General features: G+C 35.6%; 1 long non-coding RNA gene across 1 annotated transcript; it reads left to right on the top strand.

Annotated features, from left to right (window-relative positions):
- LOC118763772 lies at nt 1–26,467 on the top strand. The gene is made up of 4 exons (XR_004999525.1): nt 1–17; nt 8,220–8,222; nt 12,557–12,568; nt 26,353–26,467. It is a non-coding gene; the product is annotated as an uncharacterized LOC118763772 (long non-coding RNA).
- The last annotated feature ends 1,280 nt before the right edge of the window (nt 26,468–27,747 follow it).

Genomic DNA, 27,747 nt, shown 5'->3' with positions numbered 1-27,747 from the left:
TTTGTGCATATGTCTGCGTGTGTGTGTGTGTGTATACGTGCGCGCACTTAGGTGAGTGGATAAATTTGCTGTGTACATGCTTGCTCATATCTGGAAATATAGATGCGATGCAATGTGAGTGTGTGTGTGAGAGAGAGAGAGGCAGAGCAAGAGAAAGAGAGATATATCTAGAGAGAAAGAGCGGGAGAGACAGAGAAGAGAGGGGAAGTAAATATACACTACTGCTTGGTTTAGTGAAAATAATTTATAGGAAGATGAACATCGAGAAATTGTCGCTGCTTGATTCTTGATGCAGATGTTTAGGTGAATATGATAAATGGGACAAATATTTATTTAAAATGGACACACAAGATTTTTCTAATAAAATACCATGTAATGCAAATATCTATTTTGAAATTCATAAATATTGCTTCACAGTAGAATTGATGTGTATATGTGACATTATATATATATATATATACATATATATATATATATACATACATATGTGTGTGTTTGTGTATGTGTGTATTTAAATACGTACAAATGTTTGTTGTTATACATATGCACACGCACAAATATACATGTATATACATTCACATTTATATACATATATAAACATGTATATGCATACACATGTATATAAAGGCCTTATTCATATAATATATATATTATTCATATAATTATTTATATATATATATTATTCATATGATTATATATATATATATGTCAAAAATGCATTAAGGAATTTGCACACACACACACACACACACAATATATATATATATATATATATATATATATATATATATATATATATTATATATAATAAATGCATTTTTGACATTTTTGTCAATTAATTTCAGATTTGTTTAATCTGAAGAATCTCTAAATCTTTGAATTAATGAATAATAAGAAAATCCTTTAACATGGTTTCCTTATAAATATTTCCCACTTTCATAATCCTTCTGCATGATCCATTAAAGCTACTGTTATGATTACTTCTTATCATCATAAGTTAAAAAAATAAATGCTTCCTTTTTTTAAAGCCTAACCAGGCTCATGGGCCCGGTTTCCCGGTTTCTATGCCGTATGAGTTCCCCAGCTGGACGGGACGCCAGTCCATCGCAGCGTTACCCATTTTTACCAGCTGAGTGGACTGGAGCAACGTGAAATGAAGTATTTTGCTCAAGAACACAACGCAGCACCCGGTCCAGGAATCGAAACCACAATCTTACGATCGTGATGCTGACACCCTAACCACTAAGCCACGCGCCTACACATTCTTATCATCATACTCTTCGATAATATTCTTATTGTGGATAACTATAATATTGAGTTTTAAAAAAATTAATGAATCTGAGAATATTTGCTTAGGGTGCAGTAATGGCGAAATGAATTTCTCTGTGTACGATGACAACACAGCTACGTACCGTGGAAAGGGGACAAATATAAGCTGAGCCCTGTTTATTTGACAGTGTAGTACAGTCGATCAACTCAACACCAATTCTCAGCCAAAATGCGTTGAAAGGCTTGACACAAATATACGGGCTATGTTCAGATCTAGTTCTCTTAATACAAATGGAAATAATTATTGTTTCAATAACATTAACAACTAGAAATAAACCAATTGAATGAGATTATTTATATATATTAATGATTTTTTTAATGTCGAGTTATACTAAAAGAACTTTCACGTTAATATGAAGGATCACTCCATCCGTTGTGTAAGTATTTGTGTGTGTTGTGTGTGTGTTTACGCGTATGCTTGGACGAGTGTTTATATGTAATGATTGTAACTGATGCAAGGATGAGTTTTCTACAGTTCTCCCCCAAAATATCAACTCCTATATGAAATTCGGGACAAATATATCCATGCTAACAGAAAGTATTAAAAACCACACGGCTATAGGGAACGCTAAAATTTAAGATTAAAACCATCAGAAGAAATTAGTTCGAGACCTGCTGCCACAAACTTACAAGATATCTGATTTAGTGAGATCTTACTAAATTTGAAAATGATATCGATGTAAAAGCCATACATTGAGGCAGCGGCTAGTCTGAAGTCTCATTTCATATCTACTTCTGACAGTTTGATCAGCATTAACTGTATACACCCTCATTTTGATTGTGAATCATTAGAGACTATTCCCATTTCTTGCTATTTACTCAATCTTTCGATTTTCAACTCGATATATTTGTAGTCTGAAGCAGACCACTAATATTTTTTCATTCAACCAGAATGCTAACGCCTCCCGCCGCTTTTCAATATCACTCACTATTTTGATTAATTTATACGTTGACAAAAGGAGGAACTATTAATATTGAAAAAATAATAAAAAAATAAAGCTTATGTTGAGATCCATGTAAAACCCACTCTATTTCAAATATATCAGTCATTTTTTCCCCTCTGCATTACTCATTCCCCGCTCGATAAAACCATCCGGGCGACATGCTTATTTGCCTCGATAAACTCGACCGTTATAGCAAAATCATTTTGGTTATCGATTTCTTAAACTCCGCATATACAATAATATGGGGGCGGATGTTATTGAGAATTTTTATTTTGTCCAACGTTCAAGCAAGATGTGACTCAAAATTGTTCGCTGTTTGGTGCACCACGTGACACTTGGATTTCTATTTTTACTTTATATTTATATGATAAGTATAAATAACAGACGCTCCAGACGACAGCCTCCTTTAGAATATCAGCTGACGGCGCTTCACACTATGTTGCCCTAAGTCCTTGGTCAAATAACTCATAGATACTTCTTTCAAATAGCTTCCTGCTGAGCATACCATTTTGAGTTTTTAACTAACAAAGGCATACTCAGCTGGAAGTCCTCTGAGCTATTGAAAAGTGATAAATACAGTCAACACCAGAGCAGTCCCTAACGTCAGACATTTGCGAATCTGATGATAAAGCACTCTCAGAAAAAAGAAACACTGACATATAAACAGCCAAGTCTTCTGTTTACTTGCTTATATGAAAATAATATTCTTTTGAAATTTTCTTTCATTTTTTTCTCCTGTCTTACATGCCATTTTCAAGCATTACATTGTATAATGAATTATGTCATATGTTCATTCCGAACTGAACTTTATAAACATTTAAATCACTAAACTCTGACAAATTCAGTTATATTACAGTTTGAAAACATTTACTCTTATTTGAATGCATTAAATTTTTTGACTGCTTTGCACGACTTCAATATTTACATTAATACAAATCTCCTGCTGTACTATATTTTTATCACGGAGAGCGATGTCTAGAAATGTTATCATTCTGCAGGAAATTGCTTCGAATTCTAAGGAAACATCAGATTTTTGTTATTTATCGGAAACAATACGGAGTCAACGAGTTACTTCTGATTAACTACGTTCAAATTCCGTTCAATGTCTGAGTCATTAACACAGTAAAAATGCAATATGTCGGTTGTGGGTGACCCTTGTATAAAAACAACCAAGCAAAACCCACGTAAATGAAAGAAAACAGCAAAACTATGAAGCAAACAACGACCATTATCGCTCAAATACACACACATATACATATACATACATACATATTCATACATACATATACATACATATATAGGCATATATATATTTATATATATGTGTGTATGCATGTATGTATGTATATATATATGTATATACATACGTCCATACACACACATATATATGTATGTATGTATATATTGATCCGATAAAAGTTAGAATCGATCATAGGTCTCTCCGTCTGCCAGACAGTTTGATTACTGTAGTTCGTTAGTACAAGGATATCAAATTATTTATCGCAGTTCTAGATGCGTTTTCATTTATGTTAAACTTACCGTTTATAGATCCAAAGTTAATGGTTCTATTGGCATAATTCTTTAAGTGGAAGGAATATTTGTCGTCTCACGTTTTCATTATCTCTGGCAAGTACACTAACGTCCCACTTCCAACCTATTTACATGATAATAGTCTAATCTTAGACGTGAATGGGGAACAGTAATCGTTGAGGATGTGCTGGAAACATTTGCAAAAACAACTCGAATTTCCAGCGTTCGTGGAAATTCTTTTGAATGAGAAATCGGTGAAAAAGGATAAATACTTGTAATTGTAAGAATGTTTGTTGAGGAAAAAGATTTTTTCCTGCAAAGGACCAAATTTTTTTCCATTCTTGAAAAGGACATATATAGGCCTGTCTAATGTTTATATATGAATTTATCCCTCATATAAGATTTCTCTCGGAAATATTCTCTAACCTCCTTGAAATTAGGTGACTGTCGTGCAGATTATCCTATCTTCGGATTTTTAAATATTTCGGAATCCATTATTACTCAGGTACTGCATCAAAGTATGGAAGCGTACTCTTTACCATAGATTTACCAAGCACAGTTTACAATATATATTTCTGTTTGTGTAGGCATATCTACATATATATCCACTCATATATAACTGTTAATAGACATTTGTGTGTAAACACACACAAACACATTTTGTCTCTCCCTCACCCCCCACCACCACATATACATATCTTTGTGTGTATGTTTATATCAACGTGTGTGTGTTTGTGTGTGTGCCTGCCTGTTCGTTTCTGCGTTAATTATTACTTGTTATGACAAATGTTATGGAGAAGCTCATTGAAGCAACTGAAGGGAGTTTCCACGATAAATAAATATACAAATCATATTCCATTACGTATTTTTTTCCTCTCATTCGTAAATTAAAAACCCTAAAAAATATCTCAACATAGGTGTGTTCACGTGTGTGTACATTTATGTATTCACCTGTATGTGTGTGTGTATGTGTATGTGTGAGTGTGTATATGAGTATATGTGTGTGTTTGTTAGTGTGTTGTGCGTGTCTCTAGATCAGTATTTAGCGAGACATACATAACTGGAGACCAGAAATAAAGACTGCGTTTCCATAAATTATGGAAATCGGGCAAAAAGACTCATGAAATCTAAGTATTTAGTTTAAAAAAAAATAGCAACCTTCTATAAAATCTTAATTTAATATTTTTTCATAGTTAGAAACCATTTTAGGACATTATATTTCACTGTTATTTTAAACTATAAAGCTGAATGCATGTATACATGTGAATATGTAGATATACGTATGCATACGAATATATTTCCAAATATGTAATTTATTTTCGTATTTAATATTAAATATCTATATAAATTCTAAGAATTATGAAGTGGTAATAAATAAAAAGAATATTTTTCTAGGCACACATTTAAAATTGTTCTTTACATGCGTATAGCAATTTATGCTTTTCTTCCACATGCGCATGAAACCATTTCCATTCATACACGCTCATACCAATACTCTCATACAAATATACACGTCTCTATTCATGGGTGTGTATATGCCATTCTATAGTATATATATATATATATATATAGCTGTGTGAGTGTGTGTACATATGTATGTGTATATACACTCGTAAAAGCATACAGACATACACGAATATGTATATGTGTATATATATATGTGTATATATATATATGTATACATATGTATGTGCATGTGTATATACACTCGTAAAAGCACACAGACATACACGAATATGCATATATATATATATATATATAGAGAGAGAGAGAGAGAGATGATATGGATTTTGTAATCTAATATAGACAAACATGAATATAATCATATATATATATATATATATATATATATATATATATATACACACACACAATATTTCCATACCTGTATATGTGCAAACTGCATATACATAATGTTTTATGCATGAGTATGCGTGGATATATTTAACATTATTACATGTTTGGATGTATGTGTCTGTGTGTGTGCGTGCTTGTATGTGTGTGTGTATAGGTGTTTCTTTGTTCATAGGCTTGTACATGAAACTATCTAAATGATTCATTGTCATTTTTAAGAGATTAAAATTTTCAAAACTGAAAAAAAAGTACTTCTTCAGAGCATATTGCCGAAAATTTTCATAAATATTTGCAAATAAATATTCCACAGAATTCCACAGCAGCATGTTTAGCAAAGAAGCGGAGTTGCTTTCTAAGGTAGGATACATTTACCATTTCTAGTATATTATGGCGTTATCGCTTGTCTTTTTGTTCAATCCAACATCTTTCTAGTTCTGTGTGTATCATATATCTACCTATTTTTTTTATATATATCATCGATATGAATACAATCACGTGTTATAACAGACTCACATTTCATCGAAAATGGACTTCATTGCCATTTTCTATTGCGAAATTTGAGTTTTATTAGAAAACATAGAAACGAAAATTATCAATGAAGGGGAACTACGAACATTTACACACGCATCTGTACATACATACATGTACATATATATATGCATATATACATATATGTGTGTGTGTGTGTGTGTATATGTATATATATATATTCTTTCAATTTTTTCAGTCATTCCACTGCGGTCATGTGTATATACATACATACACACACGCACACACACATAAGACGGAAGGCTTAAAACTTCCAGAGAAACAGTTACAAATCTGTTTCTTACGAATCATTTAAAGAAAGACTTTCGGCAGTTGACTTTTGGTAAAGCAACCATACGGAGACCAAATCTGCTTATTAGTGTGTAAGACTCTTTACTCGCCTGTGTTTCATGTTGAACATATCCGTGTGTGAAAGTTTGCATGAATATATTTGAATAATATGAAAACGCACCTAGAATTGCGATAAATAATTTGATATCCTTATAAATAAGGGCAAAAGAAAAAAGATTTCTATGTCAATATGCCGAGAAATAGACTTTAAATCGTCAATCACCTCATACAATATACTTCATAATGAATACATGTTCCACTGAAATCGAGGAAAGCAAGGTAACAGACTTTTTTCTTCTAATGCGTTATTTTTATATTGAATCAGCTTCGGGATTAGTCCAAGGGATTTCCCCCTCATCAGTAGAGAATACGATAGGAAATAAAAGAAATACTTACAAGCACCCTTGGGAAAGGCAAACGTGTAATCATAGTCATGTATATTGTATGTGGTGAAAGATGATTGAAAGTCTATTTCTCAGCATATTGGCATAGTGACCTTTTCTTTTGCCCTTATTTATAATTTTCACTTTTAAAGGTATTTTAATATGCTTACATATTAAATAAAGGTATTTTAATATACTTACATATATATATGTGCATATATAAGTGTATAATGATATAAATGCATAAAATGCGCGCACACAAACATGTACACACACACATACACTCGTGTATATTGATGTGTGATTCTAAACTTGATTGTTTCTCCATGGCAAATATGTCATTTGGTTTAATGATAGTGAAACGGATTGATGAGTACAGATAATTATTTGATACGAAATGATGGATACGAAGCGACGAACTAATCCAGTTCAGTTCTTACAGGCTCCATAAAATAATGACAATTTACTCATCGCACCGTGTATGTATCTGTATGTATGTATGTATGTATGTATATATATTTATAGGATGAAATATTTTTCAAAAATGAGATTTTTGAAAAATATTTCATCCTATAAATATATATACATACATACATACATACATACATACAGATACATACACGGTGCGATGAGTAAATTGTCATTATTTTATGGAGCCTGTAAGAACTGAACTGGATTAGTTCGTCGCTTCGTATCCATCATTTCGTATCAAATAATTATCTGTACTCATCAATCCGTTTCACTATCATTAAACCAAATGACATATTTGCCATGGAGAAACAATCAAGTTTAGAAACACACATCAATATACACGAGTGTATGTGTGTGTGTACATGTTTGTGTGCGCGCATTTTATGCATTTATATCATTATACACTTATATATGCACATATATATATGTAAGTATGTATGTGTATTAATACACAAGAGATTAAAAGATTAATACAAACTCCTATCCACTAGAAATAAATAATAACTATTTATAAATAATGATACGGTGAGTGAATATGGCAGTTAATTATATCGGTTTCTTGAGTAATACGAATTATAGCTTTATAAGTTTTCCTCCGAGTATGGTGATAATTGTATTATCGATATTTCATTTATAACGAGAAGTGAGACAAGATATATATTACGAAGATCTCCCTCTCTCTATCTCTCTCTTCTCTCTCTCTCTCTCTGACTCAAGTTATTCAACTTCGTCGATGGATATCCAGAAGTTGTTCCTTATCACCCCGCGACACCCCATTGAAGTAATTCTCTTCTTTTCTAAATTAAGACCCTTGGGTTTCGTTCCAAAGATTGTAGTGTTTGAATCTATTACGGGTATAATTGGCAGAATCTTTAGGAGGTCAGACAAAATGTCCTGCATTATTTAGTTATGACCCAGTATGTTTCCACTTGAAATTTCGAAGGTAGCGACTTTGGGACTTGTTCCTTCTTTGATTGCTCTAATCCAATACAGGGATCGAGCTAATCAGCTGAGTTAATCACTTCAATGATCCAATGTTACAAATCGATACTTATACACGTTTATGTCAATTTCTGCAGGGAAGAATTTGAAACATATTAAAACAATCATGATCAATTTCCTAGGAATAGGAGTCATTTCTGTCCTGTTTCATAGCTTATGTGTTAGAAAGACGAACAGACACATTGCTAACTGTGTTCCAGAAAATTATTATACAGTTTACCCGAATATTACTCACGTTCAGTCGATCGGAAAATGATCAGGAGCAAATAAATTGAAACTCTATCATCATCATCATTGTTCGATCGTGGTCGAGATAATGGAATTTACTATGTTACGCCAGACTTCACGGTCCGTCATAGCATTACGGAGGTCCTGTTGCTGGATGCCTGTATTTCTGGAGATTACTCCAGGGTATGAGAGTGTGCGCCCCCTGGTATCGCGAGCAGATGGTTTCCAGAAGAGAAGAGAAGAGTAGAAATTACCTCGTTTTCAGCTCTACAACAATATCCAGCAAACTGGACTCTTCTACCTTTTACAAGAGATGATACAGGTGGTAATTTCCCATATAGTTGTACTTTGGTTGGATGATGCTTCCACGAAAGATTTTGAGCTCTCATAAGGAGGCGAGTGTAAGTTCCATCCAACCGCCTCTCAAGCTTCTTTGATAACGTCCAGGTTTCTGAGACATATAGTAGAATTGGTTCGACTGTGGCTTTGAAGATTTTAAGTTTGAAATCTCTACTTAGATTTGATGACCAGATCTTATGCATATCATTATGAAAACTATATGAAGTATATATGAAGACTTCGTCTTAAACATAACTGGAACATAGCTTTGGAATCTTCGCTACAAACTGTTGACTTCAAGGCAAATTTTTCCATTGACTTATCTGTCGTTTTGTCTTCTCCAAAAAGAAGAGCAGAAATGTTACTGTGGCCGCTACTTTAGCGGTGCTATTCTGACATTTACTACTGTTCAATGTACCTATCTTGCAGGTATTCTTCAAATTACAACATCTCGCAGAATATCATAGAGAATACATAAAGTTATAGATATTCAGATGTTAGGTTAGGTTATATATGCTTTCGATTCCATGTTATTCTATACAGACTGTTACAGGATTCATTCAACGGCAATTAATCTATTGTCATACAGTTTATTTGATAAGAGGATAATTATTTTTTTTTTGTGAGAGGATTTTAACTATCTTACAGCCAGAGTGAAGAATTGCTGCAAATTTGTCTGCTTATTTAATTAAATATTCTAGCGTAATTTTTTTAAACCCATTAATGAAACCTCATCTAGTTTCAGCTTCCTCAGTTGTTTCGAGAGTTAATCCTTCCAAACGATTCTGCAAAAATCGGAACAAATGGTAATCTGAAGGAGCACGGTCTGGGGAGTAAGGTGGATGAGCAATTTTCTCCCAGCCAAACACCTCTATTTCCTATGACGTGAACTTTCCAGTGTGGAGTCTTGCATTGTCCTGATTAAACACCACTGCTTTTCTATTCTCTAAACCCGGGAATATTTATCTTCAAAGCAGCATTTAAACGCTATAATTGCTAACAGTAGATTTGAGCAATGACTGTATCATTCGTTGATAGCAACCCAAAGGGGATATCTCCTTTGCAATCCCACCAAACAGAGAGAACCTTCTTCGCATGTATCTTTTCGGTTGCGGATGGGTCTTTTCCCCTTCACAAAGCTAACGTCTACGTCGCTCACCATTTTGATAGAAGACCCATTTTTTGCATCAGCGGTCACCTGTCCGTACAAAACGGGCGAGATGAGTACACGAGAACGAATAGAAAAACAGGTATCCACTCGGGATTTGCATTTGGCTTTAGATGTATCATGAGGCACACATCTACCGAGTTTGGGGACATTTTCATGGACGTCCAGTTCGGGCCTCATCTCCAAGGCGGAAAGCTCCACCTCTGAATTTTACAAACCATCTTCTGCAAGTTCTTTCACCCAGACAATCTTTTCCATAAGGTGAGTGAATATTTCAAGTTGCTTCATCTGCAGAGTTTCCTCTTTTAAACTCATAAAATATTATTTGTCGCAAATTCTCCATAGACACTTCCATGTTTGAAGAGCTATAATTAGTAAAATGTCAATTGGATTAACCTGCGAAATGAAATTTAATTAGCTTGCATATGTCGAAAGACATATAGATATTGCCTGATGCCATTAGGCATTCTAAAAACCGTTTACAAGCTGGTAAATATAGACGTCCGGACGTTACGTATGGCCGGGAACTGATGTATTTAATTCTCTATATCAATATGTGTGTATACTTTTGTGTTTCATACTATATTTGTATGTACGTGAATGTGTATATAAGTTTGTGTGTAGGCAATGGATGGTCAAATCTACAATAATAATACTCTTGTGTTTTTCTCAGTCACAACATATGAGATAGGAAAGAGTGATAGATGAATAAGGAAGGAAGGTGTGATGACAAACTTGCAGTGGGGGCGTTTCAACTGTGTGAGTACATAAATGTGTGTATGTAAAAAGGGGGTTTGTGCACGTGTGTCTGTGTGAGTATGTGTGAGCGTGTGTGTGCAATAGAAGTGTGATGAAAGAAAAATCAAACAGCGTTTCGACTGTGTGTGTATGTGTGTGCATGTGCGTGCGTGTACAAGGGAAGTATGTGAATGTAGGTGTGAACCAGCATTATTTCAGTAACAAACGATGATCGATGTCACATCTCAAAATGACAACCACTACATAATATTGACAGGTGTATTAATTTGATTTACCCTCCATATTTATATGTAAAATACAACAATTAGCCGTTATTTTTGACGGCACGGGGCCACAGGTATATCAAATTATAACTGCGTTATCCCATTTATGTCCTTTATGCTTTTACTTTCTATAACTCATATTACATAAAATAACTCAACATAAAAGTAATCATATATTCCATACAAAATACAAAGGTCGATATAATCAATAAAATCTCATTGAAGTTGAATGCCTCCACGTTTCACAGTGCAACGACTGAAGCCTGTAAATGAATAAAATAACTTGCCGCTCAGTCTTGATATAATCTCTCCATATATTTGTCCTTTAGATCAAATACTTTGCCAGGTTTCGTTACAAAACATATGTTCCCCTTAAGAAATCTTCATTTTATGAAAGATGTTCGTTAAAGTATTGTTTACAAGAATCTATTGTATTTGAAATATCAGATGTCATTGAAATCCGATATTTCCCGAAGAAATATCGGATAATGAAATGAAGTGACAAATCATCATTTATGTACGTGACACATTCGGAATTGTTTTCCTTCTTACGGAACTTAGACATCTGTCTCAATGTAGATTTAACTTCTATAAAGGCAGACTTGCAAATTCAATCAAGTTTTGTTTAACGATACATATCCACAGACAAAAGCGTGTGATCATATTACCTGGTAACTAGACAGGCTAGAAACAGCAACTGCTCTACGTCTCTGTTTTGAAAGACGCCTTCAGTTTTTATGAATGGAGTAATACTGAGCAAAATCTAAGATTCATTGTTGATGACTGGAATATTCTTTGATTATGTATATGATCAGTCGGAACTGCATGGTGGCCAAACCTCAAATACAAGATCACACATTGCCATGCCTGTCTCTCAACGGCTGAATTTCTATTTCGAAAATGCAATATATTTCAGCTCCAAGAAATTATTTTTCTTTATATATTTGATCTCTATTAGATTCCTACTCTGTTCTTAATAAAACATTATTTGCATTCTTTGATTATAAACTGCATTCAGGAAAGATATCTTCGACCTATTGTACATCGTACGAAAGTGGTGGTACAGCGTGTTCTATGGCACAATCTGTGAATCCACTTTACAAAGAATGCACAATTCTTCGATTAACAGTTTGTGTCCGTTTAAAACCTCAGACAACTATAAACTTAAACAATTATCTCCCATTTCTGATTTATTCCGAAACTTAGAGCTAATATTGCAACGCTCGGAATGCTAGACTTGCGTTCAAGTATACCAATAATTTCAACTTTCCGTCTTATGAAAGGAAGACGCATTCGAGATATACACAAAATATAAAACCAATATAGGATAGATACAACTGGAACATCTTTGATCATAGTTCAGTTGACATGACACACTATCGTCCTTGGCAATATGGTCTCTTAAAGATTACTTTAATTGTTCTGAGCATTGGAAACTTGCATTCATCCGAACATCCAGTCAAAACCAGAATTACAGTCGAAACGAGATAATTTAATACGTTCCTTCCTATTTTTGTTAGAAACGACGTATCTTCTACATATATTTAAGACGTAGTCTACGGAACGTTTAAACACATTGTCAACATCGGCCTCAAATAATGGGAAAACATGAAATTGGGTTTGGATTTGTGCTGCAAGGCGGATGAGGAAGTTGTGTTTTGACTGAACTAATTGCCTGAGTGAGTGACAGGAATATGTATGAAGATGTTATGAGATTTGAAACAACAACGAATAGGCCATGTTAGATAATTCAGATGAGATAGTGTCTAGTTAAAGTTAGAGACGGTTTTGGTACGGTATGGAAAGTAAAAGATGGCGAACGTAAGAACGAGAGTATAAAAAAGTTGGCGAAAAAGTGAGAAATTGAGATTTCGTTACATAGATAGATAGATAGATAGATAAAGGGAGAGACAGACAGACAGCCGATAGGCAGAGGGATTGAGACAAAGAGACATACAAACAAATTAATAAAGTTAGCTAGGTAAATAGGCAGGCAGGCAGGCAGGCAGACAGACAGACACACACAGATAGATAGATAGATAGATACACAGACAGGTAGACAGATAGATAGACAGGTAGACAGATAGATAGACAGGTAGACAGGTAGATAGACAGGTAGACAGACAGGTAGACAGACAAATAGATAGATAGACAGACAATAGATAGATAGATAGACATATTGGTAGACAGACAGATAGATAGATAGATAGATAGACAGACAGACAGACAGACAGACAGGTAGGTAGATAGATAGATAGATAGATAGGTAGATAGGTAGGTAGATAGATAGGTAGGTAGGTAGGTAGGTAGGTAGGTAGGTAGATAGATAGATAGATAGATAAGTGTCTTTATTGGCCACACAGGGCTGCACACAGATGGGACAAGTTACAAGGTAGAGCTTTTCTTTTGGGGGAGAAAAAAAAAGGCGTAGGTTTTCGATCAAAAGGGATCGTAAAAGGGAAAAAAGAACAAAAAAAAGAAAAGAAAGAAAAAGGAAAAGAAAAAAAAAGAAAAAGGAAAAGAAAAATGAAAAAAGAAGAAAAAGAGGTAAAAAGGGGGAGAGGAAAGAAAAAAGTGGATATTCAGTAGGTATGGAGCCGAATGTAAATATATCTAATTCAAATTCTACTTCACAAAATACTAATACGATGTTATATTTCTATTTAGATGCATTTGACATAATATTTAAGAAGGACGATCAAAGGGTGAAACATTTAATGAGTTTACGATACAGCTGGGAATTTAGAAAATAATATATTTGCATATAGGTTTATATAACTATAATGCACTTCCTATTTTAAGCTTGCTTTATGTTTATATGTCATCTCTAGCCATATAGAGTTTTCGATGGAGTGTGAACATTGATGGAAGCGCAGGTTTAATTAATTTTAAACCATATTACTAATAATCTATAGCATATGGATGAATCTCTGGTAATGTTAAGGCCAGGTACACGTAGTCTGTTGATTTGTATTTTATTTGTAATTTTTTCCCCTGGAAGATATATCCAGGAAGAATTGGATCTCTAAATAATTTCCTTCGAAATACATTTGATATTAATTTAAAATTAAGACATACATATGGCGGAGGTATTAGTCATATCCGCGTGATTTCAATTAAAGACCATATAACCTATTTATTTACTACCCACAAGGGGCTAAACACAGAGAAGACAAACAAGGACAGACAAACGGATTAAGTCGATTATATCGACCTCTGTACGTAACTGGTACTTAATTTATCGACCCCGAAAGGATGAAAGACAAATCGACCTCAGCGTAATTTGAACTCAGAACGTAACGCCAGACGAAATACGGCTACGCATTTCGCCCGGCGTGCTAACGTTTCTGCCAGCTCGCTGCCTTAGACCATATAACTTGTAACTATATGTATTAAAGTACTTTATCCGATGCAATATGAAGCATTATGCTTAAGAGTATATTTGAAGATCCGTTGGCGTTGGTATATTTCTTAGAGGGCAGCGTTAATGGGCAACTATCGTAATTTCTCTATTGTCATAGAAGCAACGTCGACTCTCACGATAGATTAGCACAGACACTATCAAGAGGCACCGAAATACCACATGGTAATATTTATCCTAGCATTTTCGATTCTTTTTTCCAATTTCCTAAACGCAGAATTTATAGTATTAAATGTTATGGAATAATACGAAATATTTAGAATCGGATATAAGGATTTATTAATTAAACTGGTTAGATACAGTTTTTTTTTCTTTTAGTTACGAAGAATTCCATTTCCATATTCTTACCAAAAGTGTCAATGCGTTGGTGATTTTTCATTAAATTGAAACCCTTTCCTAAACCAGGGGATGAAAATGGAAATGTTTATACATAGGCGCAGGAGTGGCAATGTGGTAAATAGCTTGCTTAGCAACCAGGTGCAGTCTCACTGCGTAGCACCTTGACCAAGTGTCTTCTGTTATAGCCACGGGCCGACCAAAGCCTTGTGAATGTATTTGGTAGACAGAAACTGAAAGAAGCCCGTCGTATATATGTATATATATATATATATATATATATATATATATATATATATATGGGGGGTGCGTGTCTGTGGTTGCTACCAACACCACAATAGCTTAACAACCAATGTTAGTGCGCTTATGTCCCCGTAACGTAGCGTTTCGTCAAAGGACTCCAATAGAATACTAGGCTTAGAAAAAAATAAGTCCTGAGGCTGATTTGTTTGACTAAAGGCGGCGGTGCTCTAGCATGGCCTCAGTCAAATAACTGAAACAAGTAAAAGAATAAAAAAGTATATATGCTTCCTTGTTACGAAAATTTTACGTCAATGGTGCCAAGCTGTAACGGTCCTTGCTTTTATCTGGGAGAGCATCGGTGGTGTGGATAGGGGAGGCGGTGTGGATGGGTGACTGCTGATCTTCCATAAACCATAAGCGACCTTGCCTGGAATTGTGCACCGGAGAGGTGCAACCCCAAGATCATTTATGACCGATGTGTGACTTTACCGTTATATATACATACATGTATGTATGTATATATATATATATATGTGTGTGTGTGTGTGTGTGTGTGTGTGTGTGTGTATGTGTGTGTACGTGTGTGTGTCAGTGTGTGTGTACATAACACAGGATTGGGGATTTTCAATCCAACCGGTTACCTTACAAGTAGTCTAGTATATTCCAGGTTCTGACTAACCACATCGAATCCCATGGAACAACGGGAAATTCCTTAAGGGTTGCATCCGATAGGTAAATCATGAGTTCATGATTTTATATATTTTGCAGATTGTAAATTCAGCACATTAAAACTAGTATATAGAATCATCCATCCTCAAAAGCTTGTTTATTACACTCTTCTATGCAATAGCTTCACTTTATATCTGTGCTATTTAAACTGAATTTATTCTCGCTACGATAATACTTTAATAAACAAGCTTTTGATGGCGTATAATTTTCCATTTTTATTTTTAATATCTAGTAGGAACACACAAGCATATTCACAGGCGCACACACACACACACACGGACATATATACATATACTCTACCCCGCCACACACACACACATATATACATATACTCTACCCCGCCACACACACACACACATATATACATATACTCTACCCCGCCACACACACACACATATATACATATACTCTACCCCGCCACACACACACATATATACATATACTCTACCCCGCCACACACACACACATATATATATATATAATATATATATATATATATATATATATATATATATTTATATATATATACTCACACACATACATACACACATATGCTGTAAATGTTTACGTATATACGCGAATGTGTGCGTATTTAATAGCGTGATGGCGTAGCAGAAATGCATCGATGTATTCGCTATTGCGTCAAAAATTCAATGGTGTTGAAAGTGCCATCCAAACTGTATTAACTCTTATAAATAATGACATCTTTACTCGGACGCCATTGCAGAATCGGTTTCCGCCAGTTCTTTTAATTACATTTCACTTTACCTCTGATTATTTTGCTCTTATCTGCTACTTTTCTCACCAAAACTCTATGAGCAAACGTTCTTCTTCATTGTCTTCAAATATAGTTTTATATTCACATATAATAACCTCGAATTATCTTAATCCCCTAAGGAAGCAGCTGCTAACAGCTTTAATCACTCAATTATCTCTTCCCTAGTGAGTTAGCGTTCAAACTGTTTCTAGTTTATTTTAACTCCCCTATCTTTCCCGACGCCATTTCATCGCCATTGTGATGCAATTTTTACCCCTCGTAAATATTCTCTTTCATATGAACGTTTTTAATGTATTTATTTGTTTATTATAACTCTTATAATTATTTTGTTGTTGTCGCTATTATTATTATTTCTTCATTTTTGTTTAATGGCAAAACACTATTGACTAAAAGCTAAATGGGAACTAAACTACCGGGCAACTATGCGTCATTCGTGACGCAAATAATTCTCGAATACTGCATGTCCATAAGTTTTGCTCCTACTGTTTCCATATTCTTCCTCAACTATGAGTTGTTTGCGCATCCGGATAAAGTTATGTATCGTTATCGCAGAAGAAGCTATGTAACTGAGAAATTTTCTAAAGTCGGTAGGAGAAGCGTGTAAGTTCGAAGTATACTACGAGAAGGTTTGTTCCCTAATCAGTTATACGAACGAATGGACGGCCGACTCACCTTAGCCCCTCCCCGAAAGTGCAGGCCTTGCGCCAAAAATTGGAACCAATATTGAACTCCACATGAAAGCAGAGAGCTGACACAAACCGAAGCAATCCAGGTAAAAATGCTAATCGGCATTTCGTCGGTCTTTACTTTCTGAGAGTAAATTCCACTGTGGTCGACTTTGCCTTTCATATTTGGTATATTTGATTTTATGCGTGTTTCTTCTTTAATATTGATTTTTCTGGTTTGTATATTTTGCATGAGCACGCGTTCCTATATGACTGTGAAGTATTCTCACTAAATATATACAGAGAGTAGACGACACTTATCACTTAATATACTCGTATATATATATATATATATATATATATATATATATATATATATGAATGTGTGTGCGTTGAATTTCTTGCTTTGTATGTTCATCTGCGACTTTGGACTTTAAGAAGTCGAGTTTTCTTTTGAAAACTTTACACCATTCCGATCTCTGAGATGTTTTGGAAAGGTATTGAAATAGGCATGCGACCTTAAATGATATAAAATATACAAACCAGAAAAATCAATATTAAAGAAGAAACATGCATAAAATCAAAGACTCCTACCTCTTTCTGTGTCTCACAGTAGCTCCCCATTTACACCATGTAGATCTCTGAAGTACTCTGGCTGAATGTTAAAAAACCGTATGGGCCTTTAAAAATCAAGTTCATCTTGTTCTATGTCTTTAATCCTAATAGAAAGAACAACATCTTTGCTACAATATGGTGTTGCGTAATTCGGTGGTTATGAGCTAGACCTTCCAGTACCTTCCACACTACTACTACTACTACTACTACTACTACTACTACTACTACTAACTACAACAACTACTACAACAACTACTACTACTATTACTACTACATAGCTTTCATTCGTCTCTAGTGGTGGGCGTCTCACTTCTTTTAACATCTCCCAGTAACTCGTCTGTTGCACTGAGTGAATTTTCTTTGTTAGTGTCGCAGTAACTCGAACTCCGCATTGAGTTTAACCTTTGGTATTGACCTTGGTTGGGAGCTTTAATTCAGGCGCCTCAGAACAAATGTTTTCCAGAGGAACAGCGTGATATTCTCTTGCCTGGTTCTCAATGGTCCCAGAATCCAGCCAGTCTTTTCCCTATACAGTGTTACTATCTTAATATTAAGCACAAGGAATGATGCGTCATTGGTCCTGTCAGTTTCGAGGACACGCACCGATTCTCATTTTGGAATAGCACTACTCCCTCATCCTGTGGATTCCGACTTCAAACTATTTAAGAACCGATAGAAGAGTGTTGGAAAATTCTCAGCGCTGAATTGCATGTTATTTTCCTCCGCCCATCGCATTTAATTTCATTGCCGTTTCAGTGTGTCCTCGTGGTCCTCGACTGCTTGCAATATTATCCCAAGCAGTTATAGCAGCCATGAAATCTTTGCCCCTGATAGTTTCAATATGAATCACTGCATACGTTTGCGCGAAGGTGTGCCGTACATTACATATCAGAATTCTTAATAGATTTTCATATTAATATATAAAAGTTTTCGAAGCAGTGAGCTGGCAGAATCGTCAGCACGGTGAGTAAAATGTTTAGCGGCATTTTGTCCCGGAGTCGACATTGCCTTTCAACCTTCGGGGCCGGTAAAACAAGTTCCAGTTGAGCCCAGTGTCAGTGAAATCAACTTAGCTTCTACCGCTTGTGTTAAAATATTTGAAACCAATATTTAAAAATTTCTAAGCTTCTTTACATATTGCTTTATGACCAAACATCATTTCCATAATTTTCTCTGAAACTTGCACTTTACATCCACCTATGCATACACACACTTACCCACCCACACATTCACCTGCCTCTGCAATGCTGAATCGATCCGCGCAACAGCAAGAGATTATTAAGAAATGTCTCACATCTTTCGGAACAATTATGGCTGAACGTAAGTTATTTCATGAGTTTTAAAATGTCATAGACTTTATGAAGTCACGAATCATCTTCGAAAGGAGACAAGAAACCCTCTTCACTGATTGAAGCGTGGCTAATTACTTCCCTAATCTAAACTTTTCATTCAAATCTCGATTATTGTAAATGTCAAAGAGACTCAAAGCTAGTTAGAAATGCAACTTTTGTTACTATGTTCAAGTAACGAAACTGAGAATCATGAAGTATCACGAAATCGCATGGCTTTCCATCACTGGATTATTCTTTGGTTGAATATTCTGAAACCTTCCCAAGAACAATGTAGAAAAATTTCCTCCTGAATCTCAATACGCTTCTCCTGCCTCTTCAACACTGTTGATACGTGAAACTTGCAAACTGCTTCAATGCAAAGACGAACAGGGGTCGAACAAAGATGAACAGAAGACGAACAAAGACGAACAAAAGCAAAGGCGAACAGTGATCACTTTTCCTTATTTTCTGCAACGTGGAAGATATTTTAATGGTGCAAGAAGACAAGCCACGCGGTTGGATCTTTAGTGATTCTCTTACTCTAACTGCTTCACCGAAATGGTTCAAGACGTTGGAATGTCAGATTGTGCTTTCAGATGGGATTTTTAGCCAGCAAAAAAAAATCGTTTATGAATACTTGTCGATTATGTGTTGAATGAAGCTGGGTTATATTCTTCCCCTTATAGACATCTTATATTCGTCTGCACTAAAATGGTTTTGCTTTTATTTTTTCTGGCAATCTAGGGGCTGATATCATATATTGTTTTGAGGGCTCACTAATTGAAATAACCCAATTTTGATTTCATCGATTAAGAAAATCCAACGGATTTCGGAGTTACCTTATACAAATAACAAAAAGCAATTTCCTTTTTTTTTTTTTTGCACACACCAGATATCAATATGTATATTTTCTAGAGCCGAAAATCGCTTTGGCCTCCAAATGTATATGAAGAAAACTAAAGTACTCACTCAACTGGCTGCAATGACCAACTTCCCTGATTTCAATATCCCCATTCTTGATACACAAGTTGTACTTATCAGTCATATATCATATCCGCAAATATTCTTTCCAAGTAAAACACTTCTGAAAAGACGTACTATAAATAGTTGTGAACCCATCCGGCAAAACGAGCCTTTAAAAACCGAACATACAAAGCCAGCAAATAACGACGCCGATTCTGTGTTAAGCAATTATAATCTCGACATATGTAGACGTTTGTGGAAGCTGGACCCTGGGATCGGAATGTCAACAATCTATATAATTTCTGTCAACAAATGTTCTGCTTCCATAGGAGGAGATCTGATATCCTTCAGTTTTGTTCCAGAAAAAGCCATCATTCGAAACATTGAACGAAACTTGTTGAAAGACCGGATCGACTATTTAGGAAATGTGACTAAATGAAATAGATTTCCACGTGAAATCATTTACAGTGAATTAATCACAGAAGAAATGGGCCGAGGTATCTACTCCTATAAAAAGACCTATAATAACCAGACGAAAGTATGAGTAGAATAGGGTTAAATGCGACGGAATCAACCTAGAAAGTCTCTAATTGGTGTCTCCCTAACACTAGTGAATCAATCATTTGGAAGTGACAAGGAAACGGGGAAATTGGTGAGGAATGTAATTAAAACGAATTCAACAACAAACTATTACCGCCATCTACTGAAAATTCCGTGTTAGTTTCTTCCTGACTGTTATACGCGAAGATTGGCTTTGGTGGGCATCAGGGGCGTCGACAAAAAGAAGACACTCTCAGGAGAAAACCAAAATTACGTGGCCAAGGACAAGATGTATATACACACGCACACACATGCATCTATATAAATATATATATATATATATATATATTATAGGGGGAAAGATAATTAATTTAATAAAATCAACAAATTTCACCTAGTTGTATTTCGGTATGGAAAAGGACCATATTCGGTAAAAACTTATATAATTATAACAATAAGGGTTTTGCAGCCAGTTGCTTGACCACATACCGAAAATTTTAGAAATAGCAGCCAAAGGACAACTATTTCCTTTTTCTACAAAAATATGTCTTCACAGACGACAATATTTGTAACAATATATGGCAAAAAAAGAAGAAAAATAATGAAATCAAACAGTCTTCGGTTAATTATGGACGTACGTTTCTGGATTAGAATCATAAGACTCATTTCCTTTATCAATATATTATTCCGATAAATAAATCTAGAAATGCTAGGAAAACTTACCCCTTATATTTCCGAACAAGCGTCATCGGAACATATAAAAGCTAATCAGCATATCCACTTTTATATAGACAAGTGAATTCGTATTTCCCTATATATATATATATATATATATATTATATATATATATATATATATATATGATAAATGTAGCTTATTCGCAATTTACGACCGAAAGACAGAAATATAGACGTCACTAAAGCGATTGAGTGTACTGGTTAGCACCAGAATTTCTAGGCTGGATAAGAGCCACTGACGAGCATTAATAAAAATGTGAAACCACGGGTGATCTGGCTTCGCGCAAGACATGGCAAGGAACACGCCTCCTTTGTCAGTCTTGAGGTAAGTGCTTTATTTTGGCTAAGAGCTGTATCTTAGCCACAATAGTAGCGACGTCCACACACACCCACACATATATTATTTTATTTTTGTATTTGTTTCAGTCATTTGACTTCGGCCATGATGGAGCAGCGCATTTAGTCGAACAAATCGACACCACGACTTATTCTTTGTAAGCCTAACACTTATTCTATCGATCTCTGTTACCCAACCGTTAAGTTACATGGACGTGAACACACAAACATTGGTTGTCAAGATGGTGGGGTGGGGAAGAACATACACAGACACACACACATGTATATATATATATATAATATATATATATATATATATATATATATATATATATATATACGACGTGTTCTTTCAGATTCCGTGTACAAATCCACTCACAAGATTTTGTTCGGCTTGAGGCTATGATAGATGACACTTGTCCAAGGTAACTACGCAGTGGGACTGAACCCGGAAACATGTGGTTGGTGGGCAAGCTACTTACCACACAACCACTTCTGCAAAAGAGTGACTAAACGTCAGTGAGTTTCGAGCGTTAAGTCGCTCTATAATTTCTGCTAAATATTAATGAAAATATACATGCACTCATATTTTGAGTTCTATCTTTACTCTTTATATTAACATACATATATATAATACACTCACACACACGCATATATATATATATATATATATATACACTCATATAGATATGTATACTAACGTATATAGACATCTGAAATCTTTTGCTGTGTGTCTGTATGTGTGAGTGTATGAATGCTTAAAATTTTTGCAATAACAAACCTATCACTTTTCCACGGAAATTTCAATCTATAATTCTGCCTCCAAATCAATCGCTACTTATGATATTTTATACCCATCTTCAATCATATTTCTTTACGACCGCCACCGACAACACCAATGATACCCTCACTTCCACACCCAACACCACTAGCTCTCCCTACTTCTCTACAAATCATTCCCTCTTCCAACTCATTCACTTTATCACCTTTTTTTTATATCTATATGTTCATTCATTCCTTTTGCACATATAATATTTCTATCTATACGGAGCGGAACCTATATATTATCTTAATGCATGCGTGCAATACATGAATTTACGTGAACAGCCATATATCATATTGTTCATGTTTGTATATATAAAAATACATGACGTACACATGCGGTAATTTATGTAAATATGTATTTATCTATCTAACTATACCCCTCCCTCTCTCTCTCTCTCCCTACATATATGTGTGTATATATCTTTACACACTCACACACAAACACACACACATAATTCATGTGAGCATATTTATGCACAAATGTATTACATAAATATAAATATTTGAATTTATAAATTTATAGAGAATGAGGGAGGAGGAGAGAATGTGTGTCAGGTGACTGTCTGTGTTTGTGTGTGTATATATGCACCAGTAGAATGTGTGTGTGCGTATCCGCGTTGACTAAGTAGTAGATACATTTGTATGTGTGTCTCTATAACCGATATATGCGTGTGTTTCCGTGAGTGTGTGTATACACGGATAGAGAGATATAGGTAGACGGCAGCCATATTGTATTTATAAAGCTATATATCTAACTGTGTTTGCATGTGTAGAAGTAGACATTAATCACCTGGGATTTGTACGATTGTGTGTACATGTAGAATACATATATAGGTTGATTGATAAGTAATTGGTTGTCGAGCTGTTTGGCAATTCCTTTGATTAATCGGATTATCAGATTACAGCCATTTAATCAACTGATTATTGAGCTGGGAACATCAAAGGAAGTCACCTTAGTTGAAGCCAGGTTGAATCGATCGATGCTTATGAATGGTTCTCTGGACATGATTATTTTTCTCAACAAGGGAGACATTTGTTTTTCCGCAACAGTTATAAATCTTAATAAAAGCATTTATTTTACGGCTGTTACGCGCATAAACGGAGCGTCGGCAGTTGATACGTTTCTACCACACTAGATTCTATATTTACACATCAGTCTATAATAATACTAATGTTAATTCAAATATTTTTCGTCTTCTGTTTTTTTGTTTTTTAATAAAGGTTAGAACAAAGCTTCAAACCTTCTATTATTAATACGATACACTGGGGGATGGTGTTTTACGTCGTATAGTTTTCGTTAGTTTTTCTTTCTTAGCCATTTAGTAACATTTATATCATTCGTTTTGGCTTTCATAGTCTTTACCGCAAATAACACAGACGTCTGAAAGTGCTGACACCTCTCATTCGCATTTTATTTAAGTGTTTTTTATATTCTTGCTCACCTGAATTTCTCACAGGGTATCCTGGTTTGTTTTGATGTAGGATGTAGCGTAGCTCTATTTTAAATATGGATGTTCGTTCCCACAGTTTATTCTATAACTGTTGTACTTTAGCCCCAGGCTTCACCTGGTCTAGATCTATGAGTAAATATGTTCAAACTATAATCATTTCTGAGAGAAGTATTTACAAATTGATACTAATAAGACAGTTAAGAGGAATTTTAACTGATCTACTGAGTTTTTTCATTTATCATCCATATAAATTTAGGCACAAGGGTAGCACTTCTGGGGTAGGGGGTAATATGATCATATCAACTGCAGTTTTCTATTGGTATTTATTTTATTGAAACTGAAATGATGAAAGGCCAAGCAAACCTCGGCAACAACTGGACTCAGAATAAAAGGCGGGCGAAATTTCGTAAGCATTTTACCCGGCGTATAAATGATTCTGAACGTGCAGCCTTTTGAGATCCTTTACGAGTCCTACAGACTTAATCGCATAGGGCTCTATGGTGCATATATATATATATATATATATATATACTCCTCGATTAGAAGCCGGTCTGCTGGAGGATTACTCATTTCAACATCTGAGTGGACTGGACTAACATGAAACGAAGCGTTTTGTTCAAGAACCCATATAATTAATATCAAAATCTAGATATAATTATTCTCTTAGTTATTTGTTAGGAGGAAACAGGAGTCAATACAAAATTAATTAAAAAGCGGGTGCATGGCTTTAGAAAAATACCCATGGGCTGGCGGTGCAAAAATGCTAAGTCCTGTTAAAATTGGTAAATACACGGTAAGATGAACTAAGGAAAAATATATTAAAAATATAAATGCTATGTAATGGTATTTGAACTCGTTAACGGAGTGCTAGAAAGCGCTCACGTTGCATCCTGCTTATGTTTTGTATCTGGAGGCGCAATGGCCCAGTGGTTAGGGCAGCGGACTCGCGGTCATAGGATCGCGGTTTCGATTCCCAGACCGGGCGTTGTGGGTGTTTATTGAGCGAAAACTCCTAAAGCTCCACGAGGCTCCGGCAGGGATGGTGGCGAACCCTGCTATACTCTTTCACCACAACTTTCTCTCACTCTTACTTCCTGTTTCTGTTGTACCTGTATTTCAAAGGGCCGGCCTTGTCACTCTCTGTGTCACGCTGAATATCCCCGAGAACTACGTTAAGGGTACACATATCTGTGGAGTGCTCAGCCACTTACACGTTAATTTCAGGAGCAGGCTGTTCCGTTGATTCAGATCAACCGGAACCCTCATCGACGTAACCGAGGGAGTGCTTCCATCCATATTTTGTATCTATTAGTCTAGACGGAGTTTACTCCTCTTCACACCTGACAAAAGTCGATTTCTTCCATAGACAGAGAACTAATATGCTAGTGTAACAGAACAGAAATACCCAGTACACACCTGGTCTCTTATTTAGCGACCTTGTGAGGATGACAGCAAATTTGGCCTCGTAGCACAGAGCCACAAATCGATTTCGGCCAAGCAACATGTGCAGCGCTCAAACCAGTTGGCTTATTACGTAAATAAACAAGTTAATGCTTCATTTTCTACTGATTGTACAATCCCTAGATTACAAGGAGTAAGTAGTAAGCTTCTTGTAGATAGGTCTATCACCACTAAGCTATTGGTTCGTCCTTTTGCTTGGCTGGAGACTTGCGTTGGGGAGATATGACGCACAGTCTACGGTCGAATCTGTTCACTGCCGTTATCGTACGAGAAGACCTGTAAAATTATCATCCCCAGTTCGTACCAGCTAATCATTAAACACATAATCGTGGGACATTATTCTATTATATATATATATATAAATATATAGGCGCCGGAGTGGCTGTGTGGTAAGTAGCTTGCTTATGAACCACATGGTTCCGGGTTCAGTCCCACTTCATGGCAACTTAGGCAAGTGTCTTCTACTATAACCTCGGGCTGACCAAAGCCTTGTGAGTGGATTTGGTAGGCAGAAACTAAAAGAAGCCCGTCGTATATATATATATATATGTGTGTGTGTGTGTTTGTGTGTCTATGTTTGTCTCTGCCCAACATCGCTTGACAACCGATGCTGGTGTATTTACGTCCGCGTAACTGAACGGTTCGGCAAAAGAGACCGTTAGAATAAGTACTAGGCTTACAAAGAATAGGCCCTGGGGTCGATTTGCTCGACTAAAGGCGATGCTCCAGCATGGCCACAGCCAAATGACTGAAACAAGTAAAAGAGTAAAAGAGTATTATTATCATTGCCGTTGCACAGCTTCTGACGCTGGAGGTGTACTACGGTGTCAGCTGTTCACTGCCAGTGAACTAAGGAAACACCTCTTATTTTTCGAGCACCTTCCGGAGTATTCAAAGCCTTGAGAGTGGATTTGGTAGACGGAAACTGAAAGAAGCCCGTCGTATATATATTTCTTTACTGCCCACAAGGGGCTAAACATAAAGGGGACAAACAAGGACAGACAAAGGGATTAAGTTGATTACATCAACCTCAGTGCGTAACTGGTACTTAATTTATCGACCCCGAAAGGATGAAAGGCAAAGTCGACCTCGGCGGAATTTGAACTCAGAAAGTAACGACAGACGAAATACCGCTAAGCATTTCGCCCAGCGCGCTAACGCTTCTGCCAGCTCGCCGCCTTTATATGTATATATGTATATATATACGCGTGTATGTGTATGTGTTTGTCCCCCTAGCATTGCTTGACAACCGATGCTGGTGTGTTTATGTCCCCGTTACCTAGCGGTTCGGCAAAAGAAACCGTTAGAATAAGTACTGGGCTTACAAAAGAATAATTCCCCGGGGTCGAGTTGCTTGATTAAAGGCGGTGCTCCAGCTTGGCCGCAGTCAAATGATTGAAACAAGTAAAAGAGTAAAAGAGTAAGAGTATACTTGTTTGCTCTGCTCAGGAGTAGAATTAGCCCTTTTGAAAGAAGCCAAAATATTAGACCCTGTTGTTCTGAGAAGTGTTTCTGAGGAAAAATGCACAACTGTAGCGCATCTCCTTTAAGTCTGCCGCAATCATGGTTTATGATCATAATTAAGTCCTACTCGGGATAGCACAAGTTTCTGCATCTCTAACTATTGTGCCTCATTGCTGCTCCTCCACTCATGCAGCTTGAAATTATTTACTGCTATATCAGAATTGAGTGCTTACGTTTCTGAGACATGGACATTACTTAAGGAACTGAAACATGATACTCACGGAAAATTCTTCTCAGGTTTTCTGTTTTTTGTGAGGCCCAATACGTATAAATAAAAGCCACAAGAATGATTTAGTTCTCGGTCGCATATCACTATCCGTTCTACTTCCAGTAGAATTCTGTGGATACTAATGTACGTGATATACAAAAGGAATTTACGGGACATACGATAAACCTAAGATGCCGTTTACACCGTTCGTTCGCAACTTAGAGAACAAAAAAGCATAAAGCGCACTTGTTTTTGTATATATATTTTTCCATATATATATAAAATATTTTTGTATATATATTTTTCCATATATATACGGAAAAAATATATACACACAATAAATTCTTTAATATTCATATTCATTATTTTCTGCGTGAAGCAACAGGAGCAGCCATGAATAATTTCAGCAACTCTGACACCAAAATGTTATAAGAA

Source organism: Octopus sinensis, linkage group LG6 (assembly GCF_006345805.1).
Source record: "Octopus sinensis linkage group LG6, ASM634580v1, whole genome shotgun sequence".
Classification (NCBI taxonomy): Eukaryota; Metazoa; Mollusca; class Cephalopoda; order Octopoda; family Octopodidae; genus Octopus; species Octopus sinensis.
This window is presented reverse-complemented; position numbering and strand designations above follow the sequence as displayed.